Genomic DNA, 20,815 nt, shown 5'->3' with positions numbered 1-20,815 from the left:
GTTCTTCAGCCCTCCATGGTCCCCAATGTCCCCAATTTACTCAAAGCTAGAAACAGAATTGCACAATACTGGAGCAAAGCAACAGGTTCAGGATGCAATAAACTGCTCTGTCTCCTCCAATTCTGTCACCGCCTGCTCACCAGTGTGCTACTTGCACATTGACTGTCCCCTTTAAGAAGTATTGGGCCAGCTGCCAGGTGTTTGTCAAAGAACACATTCTGTTCTACACCCCTACTAGAAACTCGTCTGGAAACTCTGGTCCTCTGTCTTCCATGTGCTCTGTGTTATTCACTCCAAAAAGAACTAAATAGGACAAGTTTCAATACACCACAATATGATGTAACCATATTTTTAATATAATGTTAAAGATTCATTCATTCTTCCAATAAGCATTTAATTAGCAGAGTACTACTATCTTCAGGAAACTGTGTTGGTGTTTGAACTGAAAGACAGAAAGATACCCTTGACCCTTTGTTGATGCATTATCCAAAGATGTCATGCTTTATTAGTAAACTCTATAAACAAATACCAGATTATTGGCAGGAATTTAAGCTTAAAAGTATTTCTCAATCCCATTCCCACTGTTGCCACCCCAGCAAAAACACTATCACAAACAGTTCTCAAAAGAACTGTGAATTGTCAACAACTTTAAGGAAAATTGCTTCAAGTCACTAATAAAAAGAGAAATGCAGATCAAAACAATCCTGAGATTTTAACTAATACTTGTGGCAATTGGTGAAGATGACAAAAGATGAGAACAGCTGAAGAAGTTATGGAAAGACAGGTATACATATAATACACTATTGGTGGAAGTGCGATTTGGTTGAACCATTATGAAAAGCAATTTGGAATTATGCTAAGAGAGTGACTAAATTACCCAGAGATAAGAGACTCAGAGATCCCACTACTAGGAGCATTCCCTAAGAAAGTCAAAGAAAGAAAGATCCCATATACACTAAACTTTTTATAGCAGCACTTCTTATAGTAGCAAATAATTGGAAACAAAGTGGATGTTCATAGATTTGGGGACAGTTAAACAAAGAGTGATAACCGATTGTTACTGTGCTATTAGAAATGCTGAGTATGAAGACTGCAGAGAAGCATTGAAAAACATAAACTAACGCAACATGAAGTAAGTAGAACCAAGACAACATTATACATAATGACTGAACAATAGAAATAGAAAGAAAAAATGAAGCAGAGTGCCATTAGGGATGGAGTTGACCCCTGAAGAAGAGTAGACAGAATAAACCTCTTTCCCTTCTTGTAGACATGAGGGATTGTCAGACGCTGAATCTAGAATTAGATTCAGTGTTGGAGGTGAACAGTTTCTCTCTCCCCACCCTCTCCCTCTCCCTCTCCCTCTCTCCCTTTTTCTCTCTCTCCCTCTCTCCTCTCTCTCTCTCTCTCTCTCTCTCTCTCTCTATCTTTCTCTCTCTCTCTCTCTCTCTCTCTCTCTCTCTCTCTCTCTCTCTCTCTCTCTCTCCCCCTCTCACCCCTCCCTCCCTCTCTCCCTCCCTCCCTCCCTCTCTCTCTCTCCCTCTCCCTCTCCCTCTCTCCCTCTTTCTCTCTCTCCCTCTCTCCCTCTCTCCTCTCTCTCCTCTCTCTCTCTCTCTCTCTCTCTCTCTCTCTCTCTCCCCCTCTCCTCCCCTCCCTCCCTCTCTCCCTCCCTCCCTCCCTCTCTCTCTCTCTCTCTCCCTCTCTCCCTCCTTCCCCTCCCTCTCTCTCTCTCTCTCTCTCTCTCTCTCTCTCTCTCTCTCTCTCTCTCTCTCTCTCTCTCTCTCTCTCCCTCTCTCCCTCCTTCCCTCTCCCCCCCCCTTCTTTCGTATTCATTGTCATAAAGGATAGCTCTCTAAGGAGGAGAGACTGGGAAGGCCATGTTAAAAACAAGACACTGTGGCCAGAGGAGGGTATTTGAGTGTAGGAAGTCACAGAGATAATGAATGGAATCCTGGGGCAGTCAGCTGATGAGCTGTCCTTCTAGCTTAGCTGTCCCCCATGTCCCTCAAGTCTGAAATGTTCTCCCTCCTCACCTATTTCTCCTGGTTGCCCTGCTTCCTACAAGACTCAACTCAAATCCCACCTCCTGAAAGAGGCCTTTCCTGATCCTCCTTCCCTCTGAGATTACCTTCTATTTTTACTTTAAATATCTTGTATGTATATGGTTGTTTACATTTTTATGCCCCATTAAAATATGAGTTTCTTGAAAGCAGGGCCTAGGTTTCTCCCCCGCTCCTTCTTTGTATCCCCAGTACCAGACACATAGTAGGTGATTAATAAGAGCTTGTTGACTGACTAACCAATGCAAACTGACCATTCATTATAATTTCTAGTCTCAAAGAGATTCCAGGGGCTGCTCAGAGGTTTGGTGACTTGCCCCAGCCACATTTCTGGTATGTGTTCTTTCTGGCTCTAAGACTTTTAGAGGATTTTGTAATGCTAGTCATTCTGCAAAACACAAAAACAATGAAACAGAATTTAAAAATATATTTCTTTTGTTATTCCTTGAGGAAATCAGGTTTGTTCTGAGGAGAAAGTAAAAAGCTTGGAGTGGAGAGATTCTCAAAGCAGTGCCTTCCAGGCATTCGCAGGAGCCAGAGTGGTTGATGACTCTGGTTCTGCCCAATTTTACTTCTAAACTAAGGACTTTCCAGTCCTTGCTTAACCCTTGTTGATAACCAGCATTTCTGTTTCTTGACCCATTGCCATCACTTGCACTTTTCCTCTGCTCATCAGTGAAGATGACTATCAATTTTTCTGTTCACCAGTGGAATGAAAAGAGATTTTCTTGAGGACATTGAGCGCAAGTTGGAAGGGTAATTGGTGAAGATTTATATATATGGAAAAGAAATTGGCTGAAGCAGAAAAAACTGAGTTGTGAACAGTGAAAAGTGGAGGGGAAATCATCAAGGAGCATGAAGTGTGAATGATCTCCCAAAGGGGAAAGAAAGGCAATGGTGGGGAAGAAGCAAGTAGTCAGCTATTTCCTTGAGCTAGCCTCCAGGTGGCATCGTAGGTTCAGAAGAATTTCATTGCTCTTTGGATGAAGTAGAGAAGAGGGTGGGTGGGAGGAAGGCAGGGCAGAGGACCACTGGCCATATGTGTGCAAGGTATGTTTCTAAGTCATGTGTTCCTAACTGATTGAAAGTTAATTATTTGTGTAAACATCGAATGAAGAAAAAGACCTTATTGATGGCCGAGGATGCGGCTGAGTCAAGGATGGCTCCATGTCCCTTGTGATGTTATATCCTTCTAATTATACCTGATGATCTCTCACAAATCTCCAGGCCATACTTAATGCATCCCCTGTGATGACATCCTGGGTAGCCAACCCTATCCTTCCCAGCTGGGTACAGCCCTATGCCCCATTAACTGTGCAGTTCCCTGCTTCCTTCCATTCAGGCTACTGAAAGAAGCTTCTATGCTTCCCTATCTTCAAGGCAATTAAAATGAAACATCATTGAGAGCAGTCATATGGAAAGGCCCAATTTAGCATGTGATGTTAGTATTAGTATAAGGATTGCCAAGTGAGTGCGAAACTCACCAGTTGCTGCTAGAGATTTCTAGGACACAGGGCTCAAGAATCGATATTTGGAGACAGTGTAAACAATTGAACTTGATTAAGTTAAATGCTCAGCAAGAAAGATCACTGTCTAATTATCATTCATAGCTGACAGGAAATAGAGAGGCAGCATGGAGTAGGGGAATAACCACTCGATGTGGGTTTGAATTTGGGTCCTACTACTTACTGAGTGACCATGATTAGATGGCTTATCCTCTCTGGACCTTAGGATTCTTATCAATTGTCACTCAAAGTGAGAATGTTATAAGACCTTAGACTAAAATGGCAAGAATCTTACACATTGCATCCTGGGCCATCTCCAGTCATCCTAATGAATATCAGGCCACTGGATCCAGATGGTTCTGGAGGAGAAAGTGAGATTAATGACTTTGCTCTACCCTCCCTCACTCAAATCAAAGTTAAGTGCAAGTCATGGCATCATCTTGATGTCATGGTCCTCTTCAAGAACAAAGGACAAGAAGTTGGACTAGATGATCCCTAATATGTCTTCCAGTCTTAAACTCTAGGTCTTTCTAGACTAATTTTAGAAAAAACAACTCATGATTTTGGCCTTTTTCCACTAACAAGCTGAATATGACCTTTTCCTCCTATGGTTATCTGGGAAAAACCTAGGGTTTTCCAAGACTGGTCTGAGTCAACAGGCAATATGCTCTGGAGATGCTCCTTCCTCCTTGCCTTGCCCCCTCCTCAGACCCCTGCTTCACAGAGGAATTCTTCTTTGCTGGAAACTGACATCCTCCATGCCACCTCCATGTTCATTGGCACCTGGCCCCAAGGCACTGTGACATCAGAGGAGGAAACTTAATTGGAGACTCCTGAGTGAGACCCCACCCCTCCCTGTAAAGCACCCAGCCCTGTTCAACACTGCTGAGATTTATATGTATTTATATGTATGTTGCTAGAGGAGTGACCAAGAGTTTGTTATAACCCAGTCAGGAAGGTGCCTCTCACCTGGATCAGTTATCCCTACTTAACCCTTTCCTCCCCCTACCATTCAGGCAGTCAACAAATATTCATTAAGTACCTACAATATACCAGGCACCATATTGAGTGCTAGGGCTATAAAAGATAGTCCCTGCCCTTAAGGCGCTTATAATCTAATGAGAAAGACAAGTCACAAAATTAAGCTGAAAAGAAGGAGCTGTTGACAGGGTAGTCTGACCCCAAAGAAAAGAGAGGAGAATGTCAATACTGAAGCATGGTGGAGAAATCCAGAGGCGGGCATGCAGCCAGGTGAGAAATGAAGAGATGGCTGGCCTGGATTGCTCTCCTTACATGGAGGTCTAAAGATCGCCCTATGTATCTTGTCACTTCCTTCTTAACAGTAACTACTAATGGCGCCTATTGTGTGTCAAGCACTTTACAAGCATTATCTCATTTTATCCCCAGGACAATCCTGGGAGTAGGTGCTTTCGTTACTTCCATTTTTCATATGAAGAAACTAAGGTTAAATGATTTGCCCAGGATCACACAGAACAAATCCCCTTAATCAAAGGATAATCACTATGATGGAAAAAAATGCCCTTAATAAAAGAATTTGTTCTGTGAAGCTCGGATTCAGTCAAAGGGCCATACTTGAGGACCTAGATGATGAAATGTGGGCTTGAGGCTCCAGGTTCCCCACTCCTAAGGTCATATTTGAACTCCAGCCTTCCTGACCCCAGAGTGCTCTATCCACTCCACTACCTAGCTACCTTGATGGTTGTATCATTAATCTGAGCTGTCTCCTTTGCCTTCCCTTCCCTGCTTTTACTTTTCTCCCCCCTCCACAGTTCAAGCCTTTAAAATTAAGGGCTTTCCCTTATGTAAGGCAACACATGACTAGTGAAGGGCAGTTAGGGGATGACATAGTGCATAGAGCACTGAGCCTGGAGTCAGGATGACTCATCTTCCTGAGTTCAGATCTGACCTCAAACACTTTCTAGCTGTGTGACCCTGGGCAAGTCACTTCAGCCTGTTTGCTTTAGTTTCCTCATCTGCCAAATGAACTGGAGAAGGAAATGGCAAAGCACTCCAGTATCTCTGCCAAGAAAACTCCAAATGGGGTCACAATGAGTCAGACACAACTGGAAAATGACTGAACCAGAACAACAATAAATAAAAAAAGGGCTGTTGCTTTTACCATTACTGGCTGGTTTGCATTTTCTATGGAAATCACTTAAGTCTCAAAAGAGCAGCTGCAATATCACTCTGGATCTCAAATAGCGCTGGTGTCGCAGAGTCTGGACACTGGCCTCAGCAGGGGGCCTCTGGGCTACGTGCTGCTCATGCTTTAATATGGGAGGGGGGGAAGATAGAGGGAGAGAGGAAAAGAGAGACAGACAGAGAGAGATGGAGAGAGAGACAGAGAGAGAAATGGAGAGAGAGACAGAGAGGGAGGAAGAGAGAGAGGGAAAGAGAGGGAAAAAGAGAGAGATGAAGAGAGAGAGGGAGAGAGAGAGAGATATGGAGAGATGGAGAAAGAGAGAAGGAAGGAGAGAGGGAAAGGGAGAGAAAGAGACTTAGAGAGAAAGACAGAGAGAGAGAGAGAGAGAGAGAGAGAGAGAGAGAGAGAGAGAGAGAGAGAGAGAGAGAGAATGTCGCTATATGAATTATCCAGCAAGGGAGTACAGTATCTGATTTGCCCTCCAAGTGAGGTTCTATTTACACTGCTAGAGCACTGGCCTTGTAAATGACATTCTCTGGTGTGAAAAGCCTTCTCTCAAGAGGCTACAATATCCCTGGGGGCCAACTGAGGGCACTCATCCTGTAAATAAACGCCTGGGCCGCTTCCCTCCAAGGCAAGCCCATGCTGAAGAGGCAGCAGGAAAGCTTTGATTTCCCAAAGGTCAGGTCTTAACTTAATGTGAGGGATGAAATGGAACGCTGTTTAAAACATTCAATCTGTTCTCTACCTATTGCAGAGCCCCCAGAGTCATCTGTGAATTCTTCTTTCTCCGTTTGTTGCCCAATGCCCTGATAGATTCAGAGACTTAATATGCTGCAATTGTCTAATTGATTTGCTTAGATTGAAATGAAAAAGGAAATTAGACCCATCATTTCTATATGGAGGCATTTATCTCTAACCTCCTCCTGGTCCTTGTCCTGGTTGCCTTCCCAGATCTTTGGCTACAGACATAGGAAATTCCAGCCATATTCAACCATAGTTCATAGGAAAAGAAAAGGAAATTCATATTCATTTCTTGTCTCAGAATCATGAATTAAAAGAAAAAGGAAAGCAGGAAACATGAAGAGGAGGTTCCACACCAAATGGAAAACAGCATCACCAGTTCACTAGCCCCAAGGGATGTCCATTAGCTGCTGTCTCAGAACCTTTGGATCTTTTCTCCTCACAGCTGCACTGGCTCTTCCTGGGTCATTATCTCCGCTCCCAGAGGCTCTCGGCTCCATCTTAGCTCTAGGGGCAGAACATCTTTCTACTCAGTTGAATTCTAGATGCCTTTCTTTCTTGGTACCATTACTGGCTGTGGTCTTCATGCCTAATCCATGAGGTTGCTTGGTTACAGGCTAAACACTTCCATTTCTCTCCTAGGAGTCAGAATGGCAAAGGCATTGGAGGGAAGGCAGGGACCAGAAAGGGTCTTACTGAAGTGTCTAACTAGTGTCCCTCCAGTTAGATGAGTGACTTCTGTTCACAGCCCTTAATAAAGGGATTGAATAAATTATCTTTTTTTCCTGCAATAGTCTGGAAAAATCTCAAATCGTGATTTTTTTTTTGTGTGCCAGAATCATAATTAATTTCTCTCTCCCTCTCTCTGTCCTCTCTTTCTTCCTACCTCCCACTCCCTGTCTGTCTCTCTTCCTCCCCTTTCCTCCTCTCACCTCCCCACTACTTTCTTTCCCTCCCTTTCTCCCCACTACTTTCCTTGCCTCCCTCTGCCTTCTCTCTTCCTCTGCCTCTTGTCTTGCTCCCCTTCCTTTCCTTCTTCCTTTATCTTTTCCTTCTCCTCCCCTCCCTTTCTCCTCTTCTTACAACCCTACCCTACCTATCCTTTCTCTCCCACCCCCTAGTTTTCCTCATCTCTTTGGGTGCCCATGGGGAACAATTCAGAGACATAAATGGGGAGAGAGGAGAAAGAGAGGACTAATGCTATATAGTACCTTGTGAATGTACCATAAGCTCCTTTTAGACTATGAGCTGCTTGAGGACAGGGCTAGCACCTTTTATGTCTTTGCATTTCCTGCTTCCTCTCCCCAGGGACCTGGCACAGTACTCTGCAAGCAGCCATTTAGTGAACGTTTGCTGAATTGAAATGCAGAAACTAAGAAAAGAAGGGAAAAAAAGAAATATAAACTTGTCCCTTCTCCCAAAACAACCATCTCTTTCTAACGAGGTTGTCTCTGAAGAATAGCACTGTTCATGGCTAGCTAGGAACAATGAGGGGTGGTAGGGTGGTGGAGGCTAACTGGAAAGGTTATCATGCTTCTTTTCCCCCTCTCACTTTCCTCCCCATTCACTTGACTTTCACCCTGGTCAAATCCTCCCCTGGACTCTTACTAGACTAATAGCCTCCCTACTGATCTCCCTCAGTTCAGTCTCTCACCTTTATATTCCTCCTCAAAGTGAATATCAAGGGCATGGGTCCTTCACTCCCCTATACAAAAGGGGAGCATTAGCGGCTCCCCACCCCACTGCCTCTAGGATAAAATTCAAGTTCTTCAACCTGGCTTTTATGGCCCCCCACAACTGAGCTCTAGCTTTATTTTCCATTACTCCCTACAAACCCTCTCCATTCCAGCCAAACTGCACTTCAAAGTGTTCTCTCAAACTGTAAAACACACTGTATCCCCATCCTTCACTTAGCACAGTGCTGGGCACATAGTAGGCACTTAGTAAATGTTTATTGCCTGATGGTTCCCTGGACTTCTCCTGCCTCAGTGCTTTCACTGAAGCTGTCCCCCATACCTGGAAGGCCCAGCCTCCTCTTCACTAGCTCCCCTCAGAGAAAGGCAACATAGCCAATTGAAAGGAACAAGGGAATGAGAATCCAAATCTTGGGTACAAAATACTTCTTATTGCCCTTTCTCCCTTCAAGGTATCTTGTATTTATTTACACTTCACATGTTGCATTTGGGGTCCTCATTAGACTAAAAGCTCCTTGCAGGCAGGATCTGTTTCCTTTTTATGCTTGTATTCCTAAAGCCTAACACTTTAACTAGCACATAGTAGGTGCTTAATAAATTTATTTTTTGAATTAAATTTAACAGAATGACCATTGCCAAAGTCAATAAGTAGCTCTTGGGTTTCCTGAATTTACCACAAGTCATTAACATGATTAGGGAGGGGCTGTGGCTTTAAAAAATCTGAGTACTCAGGTCTGTTGGAAGAAATATTCAAATTTCTAAAAAAATCCCAAGAATTTGGTTTTTGGTGTTTTACTGCTCTTTATAATCATGGTCAATAAAGTCTAATATATGGGTACATATTTGTTTGCTTAAAAAAAAAAACCCAGCTCTGACCATCTCTGGTTGCTGAAAGTTGTGCTAAAGATAAGGTAGTATGGAAACACACACGAGCAAATCACTTTGGGGAAAATAATAATGTACTCCCCGCCCTGGAGCCTATGTCCTATTCCTTCATCAAAATTGTAAGCTCTTCAAAGGCAGGGAACTATTTTATACTTTGCACTCCCAGCGTCATCTTCCTTATTATCACCTTGGTTTTTCAGTTGATGAAAATGTGGCAACTTTATGTATGAATATGGGCCCCCCTAATCAATCCACTTGATGTAATTACAGGGTTCTCATATACCAAGTGACCCTGGGTGCAAGATATAGTAGATTCAGGGCATATCACATTCCAGAGTTTGAGTGGTTCATTTGTATATAAAAAATCAGGACCTGCAGTTAAGGACTGGCAGAGATAATGAACTTGCCCCCTGCTGGAGGTAGATTTGGTGAGAATTTAGATATTAGGGACCTGCTCTGATAGAAAAAGTATAAACAATGAGCTTTGAAGAGCAAATTCACCATTCACTTTTACCCTTGCACCTCCTGGAGAGGGCAGTAAGGGTTGGGAGGATTTATCTCTCCCCTGCTCTCCTCATCAATGTCTACTAGACATTGTTCCCATGGAACAGGAGTGGAGTCAAGGTGGGGCTGGACACTAGAGCTAGAGTCCTACTCAAAAGATAGCAGGTACCACATGTGAGACTCTGGATGGTCACAGCAGTACTCCAAGCCAGAATTTTAGCTGAGCCCAAGTCTGGAATTGGGAGAGTCATGGCCAATCATGAGAGTCAGTCTTACACAGGAGTAAGACCAGGGGTCCAGAAGAGGGAGGAGAATAGAGAGGGGGCTGACAGATTAGAGGCATACATTTCTTTGGTCATATGTGTTGCCTACAAGTGTGCCTTTTTACTTATGAGCTTTTCATACACTCATACTATTGACTCTTGTGCATTAATGGGAGAGAGTACTCCAAGTTTATGAAGGAATGTTTTGTTGTTACTTTTCTTACTTGTTTACAGTAAAAGACTGCTCTGAGCTAATTGTGGCTTCTGAATGATAATAAACAGGTAAATACTGATGGGGGCTTGTGAGCTCTAGCTTTAGGAGTACAATCTCACAGAATATGGTGAACCTGGATTGATATGCCCTGGGGTACCTAACCTTCAAATGACAGTTGAGCAATAGTCCATGGTGAATCACAACACAAGGAAAAACTTGCAACAGTTTGCAATAAAAACTTTACAACCTTTGCAGGTTGTAAAAATTTAGTACCTAACAATACCTAGGAGGATGCAATCATTTGGCCCAAATTATACAGCAGAAGTTTCCTATCTTTCACAAATTAAAATTCTGAAATGGATCTGTGGTCTTACCAATTTGGGAGGTCCAGCCAAAGATGCAACCCCTGTCCATGTCTTCTGAAAAGTTCATCAATGAGGGTCTACATGGTGCTGAAGGCATTTCTTTATTTCTTCACATCCTTCTTGACTTCCCTTCTTGTAAAGGTACCAATGGAGGAGTTTCACTCTCTATCTGTCATCCCTCACTCTTCTTTTCCAGTCATACCATTTCTTGATAAGGTTCTTTACTCCTATTCTTTATAGTTCCTCTTGGTTATGTGACAAATGAAAGATGAAATGACTGAGGAAACAAAGTTGAGCTTCTTATCCAGCAATACATGGTAATTGCCCAGCAACGAAACTAGACCTCTTCAGCTTAGGCCTGAACCCTGAATACAGGAAGAGACAGACTTTTAACACATTAAAAACAATTAATCAAATAGAGGTCAATTAATTAAAAGGAAACAGTACAATATTAGGGAATCTGATTTCTAATTGGATGAAAGATCAGGGATTTTCCAAGTTGGGAGGGGAAGAATGAACAGGTTCAATTCCCGAATTCAGAAAAAGAGGTGTTCCAACTCCCCACAAGTGTCTGTAAACAATCAAAGAAATAGGCAAATAGCAACCGATTGATCAGTATGGGATCCAGTTTTCAGATGACATAAGGGTTGCTTAAGATGCACAACTGAGAGAAAATTTGCATCAATTTTTGGGTCTATGTTTCTGATTAGCATGACCTAGGTCTTTGGTTAAGGGTTTCTAGGCAACAGATAGAGGTGGTCCAACTTCCCAGGCATACAGGACTAGGTTCCAATAATGTAATACATTTTTTGCCCAATTCCTATCTTTCCTCAGGCATTTCTTTGAGCCTTTTCACACCCATCATATACTTTTCCGTTGCCCTTTTTGTTAGTTCTTTGAAGGGAGTGGTTGTTCCACTCTCACTGCCATAAAGTATCACTGGTTAAATCTTAGCATTGTAAAGATAGGCTTCGGATTTCATGAGAAGCTTGAGGTCAATACAAGATCTTTGCCCAAGGTAATCTAGCCGGCTACCTCCTTTCTATTTGACTCTAGGTCCAACTCCTACTGGCTGTCCCAGATATCCCGACTGCTGGACAGACTCTACAGTGTCCACCTAAATTTATGTTGAAATCTGGGCAATAGACATTTTTCATTTCGTTTGGTCTTTCCTATGTGGGTGGACAGTCTAAATTCCTTTGAGTGATTTCAGATTTCTTCCAGGAGGTTTTGCTGTATTCAGAGGTTCATGAAAATCAAAACAATGTCATCTGCCAACAGGAGCATCTGAAGTACCGTACCGTTCACAGGGAATCATTTTTTTGACCTGGATTCTGCACTGGATCCCTAAGATCAGAATTCGTTTTTTAAAAAGAAGAAAGAAGAAAATGAGAAAAAGATATGGCATATGCTTAAAACTACTTAACCCTGAATTATTTAAAGAAGTCATTGAAAATCAAAAATGGGAAATAGACAAGAAATGACACTGAAACAACTATAATAATTTCATATAGAATTTTAACAAATATAAATTAATTGCACAACAAAGAGACCACAATTGCCCAGAAAGTACCTTGGTCAGCAAACATTTGACTGTATGGCCAAATGGTGAGAAATAGCTGCCTAAGGCCACCAATACTGGGTCAGAATATAAATTTTTTTGTAAAACTCTTACAAAAAAAATGTGATGGACAGTCATGACTAATATTATCTCATAAACCAGAGAGAAGAAGTAGAGGATAAAACCAGTATAAAGAGAACTTCATAAATTATCCAACTAAGAAATGCCAATTGAAGGGCATCCAAAAAAGAAAATAAAACTACAAACAGCAGAAAAATGGAAAATGTCTGCAAAAACCATTTTAATAAACTGTTTTCTCCATGAAAGATGGTGAAAACATTATATTTGGACCCAGCAACACAGTCCCAGGTGTGTTTATAGAAGGGGTAGAAGTATCAACATGGATGACAAAGATGGGAAAAGATTGGACCAAGTATATCAGAGGAGATCTGTGCTGAGGATGGCTCGATTATAAGAGTATTGAGGGACTGTTTCACAAGATATCTGAAGGAAAAGATACTCGTAAAAAAATTCCAAATTACCAAGAGAATTTCAATTTTCCTACCTATCTACCTACTCTCCCATCTATACAAAATCTTTATAGGGCCATCTGTATGCAAAATGAGGGCATACTTAAAAGTATCAAGAGACGGTAAGTAGACCTTCACAAGCAACAGTCAACAATGGACCACATCTTCACCACTTTGCAATTAACTGAAAGACACAGAGAATAAAAGGTACCTGTGCTTATTGTTAATTGTGAAAAAAAAGTATTTGATGTGGTAGGACAAAACACGACCTTATAAGCTCTGTTTATATTTTTACATTTATTCATTTTTTCAATAAACAAGTATTATTTTCTCTCCCAAATTCCCCCATTATAGGTTCTTTTAGAGATGTGTTTCCCATTCACACATCTAGATCATTCATGATTCCTTGGAAGATGAAAGAACTCTGTTAAATGACCCTCTGATAATAAGCATCAAGCTTGGCATAAAACAAGGAGATGTACACTTGCCAAAGGTAATTGCCATTGCCAGGACAGAGTTCATAAACTAACAGATGACAAGTCTCAGTACTACAAATACAACCCTCCAAATTCATTGAATAAACTATCCTGGAATTGGAGCAACATTGCAGACAAAATTTTACCCTCATTTGCCAAGGCATAACACTGATCCATAAAATTGTAAAAACAACATTTAAAAAAATAGATATCACCATACAAAACACTCGTAACCTCCAAAGTACATAGCATAAAAAGCTCTCAAAAAATAGAGACCTAGCCGAGGAAATCAAAGCCATGTGGGGAGACAATAAAGTATCCATCAGCCCCCAGCAACAATGGAGGTGGCCCAAAGTTGTTTTTGGTGAGTTTACAGTTCAGTACTGGAATTCAATTACCAAAAGCAATAAACTACTTAATATTAAATGTAAAAGAACAATAAGAGGGTTGCAATATGTTGAAGGATGGTTTCTATTTGAACTCCATTGAATATATGATAGGGATATTAATAGCTCACATTTCCATATGTTATCTCATTGCATCCTCACCACAAACCTGCAGAGTGGATATACAGAAAATATTAGGAAATTGATTAGTGATTATGATTAAATATTGATAGGTGCCTTTCAAATACAACCTTTCAATCACAGAACAGTAGAACCAAGAAGGGGCTGGAAAAATAATTAGTGACATCAAGCATGTTTAGCCTGAAAAAGAAAAGAAGACAGAGGACCAGGAGAGTTGGGTTGAAGTACTTGAAGCTTTTCCTATTAAGAAAAGATTAGATTTGTTCTGCTTGACCCCATAGGAGAGAACTGGGAGAAATGGGTGGAAGGCACAAAGAAACCTACTTGGCTTGATGTTTGAAAAAATGTCCCAACAATGAGAGCGGTTCCAAAATTGCAATGGCTTGCTTTCCTTGTATTCCCTTTCCTTGTATGTCTTTGATAGAGGCTGGATGACTACTTGGTGGGTACATTGTAGTGGGGACTCCTTTGGGTGTGACTTGGACTAATGACCAATGAAGTCGCTTTCAACTCTCAAGTTCTGTGATTCTATGAAGGGTTTGGTTGAAGCTGAAAAACCATCCAGCTTCCCAGAGAGCTGATATGGTCCTCATTTTACAAAAAGACCCTCTTTCATCTTTTCATGCCTGTTGAACTTTCTCTTTGGTTTCCCAGAGATGGCTAATGTTCTGCTCTTCTTGGTTTACCCCAGTCCATCCTGTCCCTCCTGGCTTCATTTGACTTCCAGTCCGGATTTAGATGTCATTGTTTGTCACTTCACCAGACTCTTCCCCAGAGGTGTGACCTGTGGTGCTCATCATGCCCATCCTCAACTCTGGGTACCTGCCAGCATCTATTTCCTCTGTTCACAGACTAAAGAGTCACATGAGGGGTGGGGAGGAATCACAGGCCCATGAAGACCTAACCTATGACAAATTCCTGCTGTCTAATTTCTTTCTTCCTCCCTTCCTTTCTTTCTTTCTTTCTTCCTTTCTTTTCTTTTTTCTTTCTCTTCTTTCTTTCTTTCCTTCCTCCTTTCCTCCCTCCCTTCCTTCTTTCCTTCCTCCCTCCCTCCCTTCCTTCCTTTTTTCCTTCTTTCCTTCCTTCTTTCTCTTCAGCTTTTAACATTCACTTCCATAAGACTTTGAGTTCCAAATTTTCTCCCCTTTCCTCCCTCTTCACTCCCCAAGATGTTGTGCAATCTGATATAGGCTTTACATATGCATTCATATTAAACATGTTTTTAGTCATTAGTCATGTTGCAAAGAAGAATTAGAACCAATGGGAGGAACCATGAAAAAGAAGAAACAAAAAGACAAAAGAGAGCAAATACTGTGTTTTGATCTGCATTCAAACTCCATGACTTTTTCTCTGGATATGGATAGCATCATGAGACTTTTGGAGTTGTCTTGGGTCCTGGCATCACTAAGAGGAGGTAAGTCTATCAAAGTTAGTCATCACACATACAATGTTGCTGTTACTATGTAATGTTTTCCTGGTTCTGCTCACTTCACTCAGCATCAGTTCATGTAAATCTTTCCAGGTTTTTCTGAAGTCCACCTGCTAATTTCTTATGGAACAATAGTATTCCATTACATTCATATGCCACAACCTGTTCAGCCATTCCTCAACTGATGAGCATCCCCTCAACCTCCAATGCTTGGCCACCACATAAAAAGCCACTACAAGTATTTTTGCACATGTGGGTCCTTTTCCCATTTTTATGATCTCTTTGGGATACAGACCCAGAAGTGGCACTGCTGAGTCAAAGGGTATACACAATCCTACAGTCCCTGGGCATAGCTCTAAACTGCTCTCCAGAATGGTTGAACCAGTCCACAACTCCACTAATAATGTACCAATTTTCCTACATCTTTTCCAACCCCCATCACCTGCTGTCTAATTTCAATAGGCCATTCATGCTACTAACAGTTCTTCTCTTTGTCCCACATGCTCCTCACAAGGACTGTTCTGAACTTTTCCACTATCTTGAAGCCCTCACTTGTGTTCCCCATATTCCCCATTCTCTGGTTCACTGTGCCTCCTACCTCACTAAGAAAATTAAGGTCCTCTCTTAGGTACCCCTTTTCTTCCCTTCTCTTTATCCGTCCTTGGTACTTCCTCTCTATGATCAGGAGAGAACAAAATTCCCATCCATTCCAAGGCTAAACTGAATGTGAATTTCTAAATTCTTGAGCCCCATCACTATCTGCCTTCTTTGGTACCCTAACCCTACAAAATCTGATGCTACACCATGATTTTCATTACTGCATGAAGATACTGCCTCCAAAAACATGAACTGAGATCCCTTCTCTGAGAATGTTTTTCATGTCTCTTCCTCCCCAACAATTGCATTAGCTCTCTGCCTCACCTTCTGCAACCTCTAGCTTTCTCATAACTTAATGAAAAAAAACATTTATTAAGTCCCCAGCAAGTACAAAACACTGTGCTGCGGATATAAATAAAAAAACAAGACAGTCTCAGCAGTTCTAATAAGGGGAGTCAACCAAGGAGGGTTCACCTGTAAGTCAGATGGAAAAGCCCCATGGCCCTTAGAGTGCAGCATTAAGGAAAGAGAGTGATTCATGTTATTTTACATTATTTCCACCAATAAAACTGGATTAACTTCTGATGCTGAGCCAGTTAACAGAATCCAGGACTCAGGCAAAAACTCCATTTTCTGGGTCTTTAGAAGCTGTGGCTGCCAAAGGGGCAGGGGTTGTAGCTTCTGCAAATGTAGTTGCTAGGACACATTCCACAAGGATTGATTTCCTGAATGATGGTTTCAGAGACTGGAATGGATACAGGACTGTGACGGGGAGGAGAGGTGTGGTGCTGTCATGCCAAAGCTCTTGGGCTTAGAGTCCTGGGCCATCTCCAGTGGGGTCTGAGGGATGGCGGTTTGACTCACCTGGTCCATGCCGTCTCTTGTCTCTCCTTTGAGGGTGCTGTTCCTGTGCTCCTTTCGTTAGCTCCCACTGAAGACTATGGCTGGCCATTGCTGCTCTCACTAATACCAGGATCTCTTAACCTTCTGCTCTGTGGCCACCCAAACCTGGCCCACTGCCACCATCTGTTTCCCTGGTTCCTGTGCCAGGCTGAAGATCACAGAACCATACAAACTTGAACTTGGCACATTTCAATTCATGCTGTCTATCTCTGGTTGAGCACTCGAAGCTGCTTAAATAATCCTTTTATTTCTCTCAGCTATTTCATACCTAACTTCCCACACTCCCCCAGGGCCTTAGTTTTTGCAGTTCATACCACTTGCAATGCCTCCCCCAGTTCACACCCCCCACTATTCAAATCCTAACCATCTTTGGGGATTTGGCTTCCTGCCAATCCTACTCTGTGGGTTGCCATAGACCACCTTGGGTTCTACCAATTCACGGGGCCAATGGACTTGGGCCAGCCCTATCTTTATCAGTTCTGTTGTGCACAGGGAGCCAAGTGTGCCGTAGTGGAAAGGCTATGACTGGGACTTACAGTCAAAAAGCCCAGCTCAGCCACAAGGATGGTAATGAAGGCTCAAGCTAGAATTGCTGGAGGGAACACAGAAAGGAACTGATGGATATAAAGAATATTACTTTATTAGAATGGACAGGACCGGGTGCTTGGTTGGATGCTGAGGAGGAAGTGAGGGGAATCACTGAGAGGGAGAACCAGAAATGGCTGGTGTTTTAAGTCTGGTAACTGGGGTCATGGTGTTCTCATTAAGGGATAGATGAGATTAAGATTCAATAAACACTTACTACATACCAGGCATTGTTCTGAGCACTAAGAGTACAAATACTGTACAAGGTCCTGCCCTCAATGAGCTTCCATTTCAATGGGGGAAGACAAGGCAGAAAACAAGGAGCAGAGAAGCCAAAGTGTGGTATATGGGGGAGGTGGTGCAGGTAAGTACTCTGGAGGTGGGGCAAGGTAGAAAAGTAGTCCAGAGAGTCAGGAACTGAGCCAGGATAGAGGTGAACACAACTCTTGTGGAAGTTCTTTGGAACTAAAGTTCACAGGAGAAACTCACAGATGAGACAAGAAGTTGCAGGGGTAGAAGTGTCTCCAGGTGAGAAGTGGGGCAGGGGAGGAAAGAAAGGTTTGCCCATCTGAGCCTATCATGTATCAAGCAGTATGTGGCAATTGCAAACATATGGGGACCAGACCTCAGTCAGCTTTGTCACTGGACCCAGAATACAAGGGAAGACAGACTTTTATGGATTAAAATCAATTAATCAAATGAAACCAATTAATTAAGACTATTAACCAGGAAACAAAATTAGGTAATCTGACTTCTAATTGGATGAAAGATTAGGGACTTTCCAAGTTGGGTGGGGAAGAGCAAACTGGTACAATTCCCTGAAATCAGAAAGTGTCTGTATTCAATCAATCAAATGCAAAGCAAAGCAATAACAGATTGATCGATACAGGGCCAGCTTGCAGATAAGACATACAGGTTGCTTGAGATGTATAATTGTAAGAAAATCCCTACATCAATCTTCAGATCTGACCAGGTTTCTGACCAGCATAACCTAAATCCTCAATTAGGGGTCTCTAAGGAACCAATAGGGGAGGTCCAGTTTCCCAGCCACGCAGGGCTAGGGTCAAACAGTGCAATAAAGTTTCCCGTAAGTGAATAAAGTTTTCTCACAAGACAGACCCATAATTGAATATAAAGGAAAGTGAGCCAGCTCCAGAATTGAATCACAAGACGGAATCAGTGAAATTCACTAAATTCCCACTACTACTTGCTGCTCTAACTCCCTCAGAAGGGCACTGGGATGTTGGGATGGAATAGGGGAAATGAGGAAGACAAGTTGACTTGAAGTTGTAGGGATTAACCAGGCAGAGATGTCTAGATGACTTTTACAAGGGTCAAACAGCACACTCTGCAACTTATATCTGACCACAAATGCTATTTTAGAAGTGCTAACATAATTATAAGCCTGGGAGAAAAGTACTGACATCATACAGAACCACGAGATGACTGCTGCTATGTACTCTGCCCTGGTTCCACCATATCTAGAGTGTTAGATTCAGCTCTAGGGACCGTCTTTTAGGAAGGCCATCAATAAACCAGAGTATCCACAGAGGGTCATTAAGGATAATGAAGGGGCACAGGGTGATGTCCCATGAGAATCAGCTGAGGAAACAGGATCTTTTGCCTGGAAATGAGAAGACTTGAACAGAAGAACATGGTATCCATCTTCAAGTCTTTGAAGGGTTGTTAATATGATAAAGAAATCAGGCTTATTCTTCTTGGCCCAGAGTGCAGAGGCATGAACAAAAGGTGGACGTTATAGAGAGAGATACACATGGCTTGATAAAAGGAAAAATGCCCTACTGCGTAGATTTTGCTAGTAGATGGCTTAAATTGCCTGGGCAGTGAGGTGGCACAGGGATGGAGTGCTGGGCATCAAATCTGACCTCAGACACTTACTAGACCCTGAGCAAATCACTTCACTACTGTCTGCCTCAGTTTCTTCAGCTGTTAAATGAGGAGAATAAAGCACCCACCTCCCAGGATTGTTGTGAAGATCAAATTAGAGAATGATTGTAAAGCACTTGTGCAGGGCCTGGCACATCGTAGGCACTGAATAAACACCAGTTCCCTTCCCACCAGGAGGTACTGGAATCGCCCTCCCTGGAAGTCTCCAAGCAAAGGTTGTGTGGCACTTTATCAGGCATGCGATAGAGGAGTTTCTTCTCAGGATATGGTTTGGCCTAGGGGGCCCCTGAGGTCCCTCCCAATGATGGGATTCTGTGACTCTGATTAGTTCTTCAACTGTGGGGAAGCCGTTTTACCTCTCTGACCCTCAGTTTCCTCATCTGTAAAATTGGAATAATAACTCCTGATCTACTTCCCTCACAAGGCCACTTCAATCAAAGGATCATACATCTAAAGTCTTTATGCAAACAATATAGTGTTGTTATTAATATCAATCTAGCTTTCCCATAAAGAGTTCCCAGGCTGTGGGAAGGTGGCCTAGCGCTACCAGACCTCAAACTGTACTATAAAGCAGCAACTATCAAAACCACTTGGTATTGGCTAAGAAACAGAGAGGTAGACAAGTGGAATAGACTTGGCACTCAAGATGCAGTAGGCAAGGAATATAGCAACCTTCTGTTTGATAAACCCAAGGACCCCAGCTTCTGGGATAAGAACTCATTGTTTGACAAAAATTGCTGGGAAAACTGGATAACAGTGTGGCAGAAATTAGGCATAGACCCATACCTGACACCGTATACAAGAATAAAGTGCAAATGGGTACATGATTTAGGTATAAAGATTGATACCATGAATAAACTGGAGAAGCAAGGAATAGTGTATTTATCAGATCTATGGAGAAGGGAAGAATTCTTTGCTAAAGGAGAGATAGAATGCATTATGAGATGCAAAATGGATAACTTTGATTACATTAAACTGAGAAGTTTTTGCACAACCAAATCCAATGCAACCAAAATCCGGAGGGATGTAGTAAATTGGGAAAGAATTTTTACAGCTAAGCTCGGGGATAAAGGCCTCATTTCTAGAATATATAGAGAACTGATCCAAATGTATAATCATACAAGTCATTCCCCAATTGATAAATGGTCAAAGGATATGAACAGGCAATTTTCAGAGGAAGAGGTTAAGGCTATCTATAATCATATGAAAAAATGCTCTAAATCACTATTGGTTAGAGAGATGCAAATCAAAACAACTCTGAGGTACCACATCACACCTGTAAGATTGGCAAACATGACAGAACAAGAAAATGATAAATGCTGGAGAGGATGTGGGAAAGTTGGAACACTAATTCATTGTTGGTGGAGCTGCGAGCGCATCCAACCATTCTGGAGAGCAATTTGGAACTATGCCCAAAGGGCTACAAAAATGTGCATACCCTTTGACCCAGCAATACCGCTACTAGGACTATATCCCCAAGAGATCATAAAAATGGGAAAGGGTCCCACATGTACAAAAATATTTATAGCAGCACTCTATGTAGTTGCCAAAAACTGGAAGTCAAGGGGATGTCCATCAATTGGGGAATGGCTGAATAAATTATGGTATATGAATGTAATGGAGTACTATTGTGCCATAAGAAATGATGAACAAGAAGACTTCAGAGAGGCCTGGAAGGACTTATATGACCTGATGCTGAGTGAAAGGAGCAGAACCAGGAGAACTTTATGCACAGCAACAACCACAGTGTGTGAGAGTTTTTTCTGGTAGACTTAGATTTTTGTAATAACACAAGAACTTCTTACCAAAAAAAAAAAAAAAAAATCCCAATGGAGGATCTCAAGGCAAAATGCCTGCCACACTCAGAGAGAGAAATATGGAAGTCACTCACATATTGTAGC

At 42.1% G+C, this 20,815-nt stretch overlaps 1 long non-coding RNA gene across 1 annotated transcript in view; it reads right to left on the bottom strand.

Moving 5' to 3' along the window:
- LOC140516006 (uncharacterized) overlaps positions 1 to 20,815 on the bottom strand; it is a 53,581-nt gene that overhangs the window by 26,169 nt on the left and 6,597 nt on the right. The window contains exon 2 of the long non-coding RNA XR_011971237.1: positions 10,408 to 10,763. This is a non-coding gene — a long non-coding RNA (uncharacterized lncRNA). The remainder of the gene's footprint in view (positions 1 to 10,407; positions 10,764 to 20,815) is intronic.

This window comes from Notamacropus eugenii, chromosome 1 (assembly GCF_028372415.1).
Source record: "Notamacropus eugenii isolate mMacEug1 chromosome 1, mMacEug1.pri_v2, whole genome shotgun sequence".
NCBI lineage: Eukaryota > Metazoa > Chordata > Mammalia > Diprotodontia > Macropodidae > Notamacropus > Notamacropus eugenii.
This window is presented reverse-complemented; position numbering and strand designations above follow the sequence as displayed.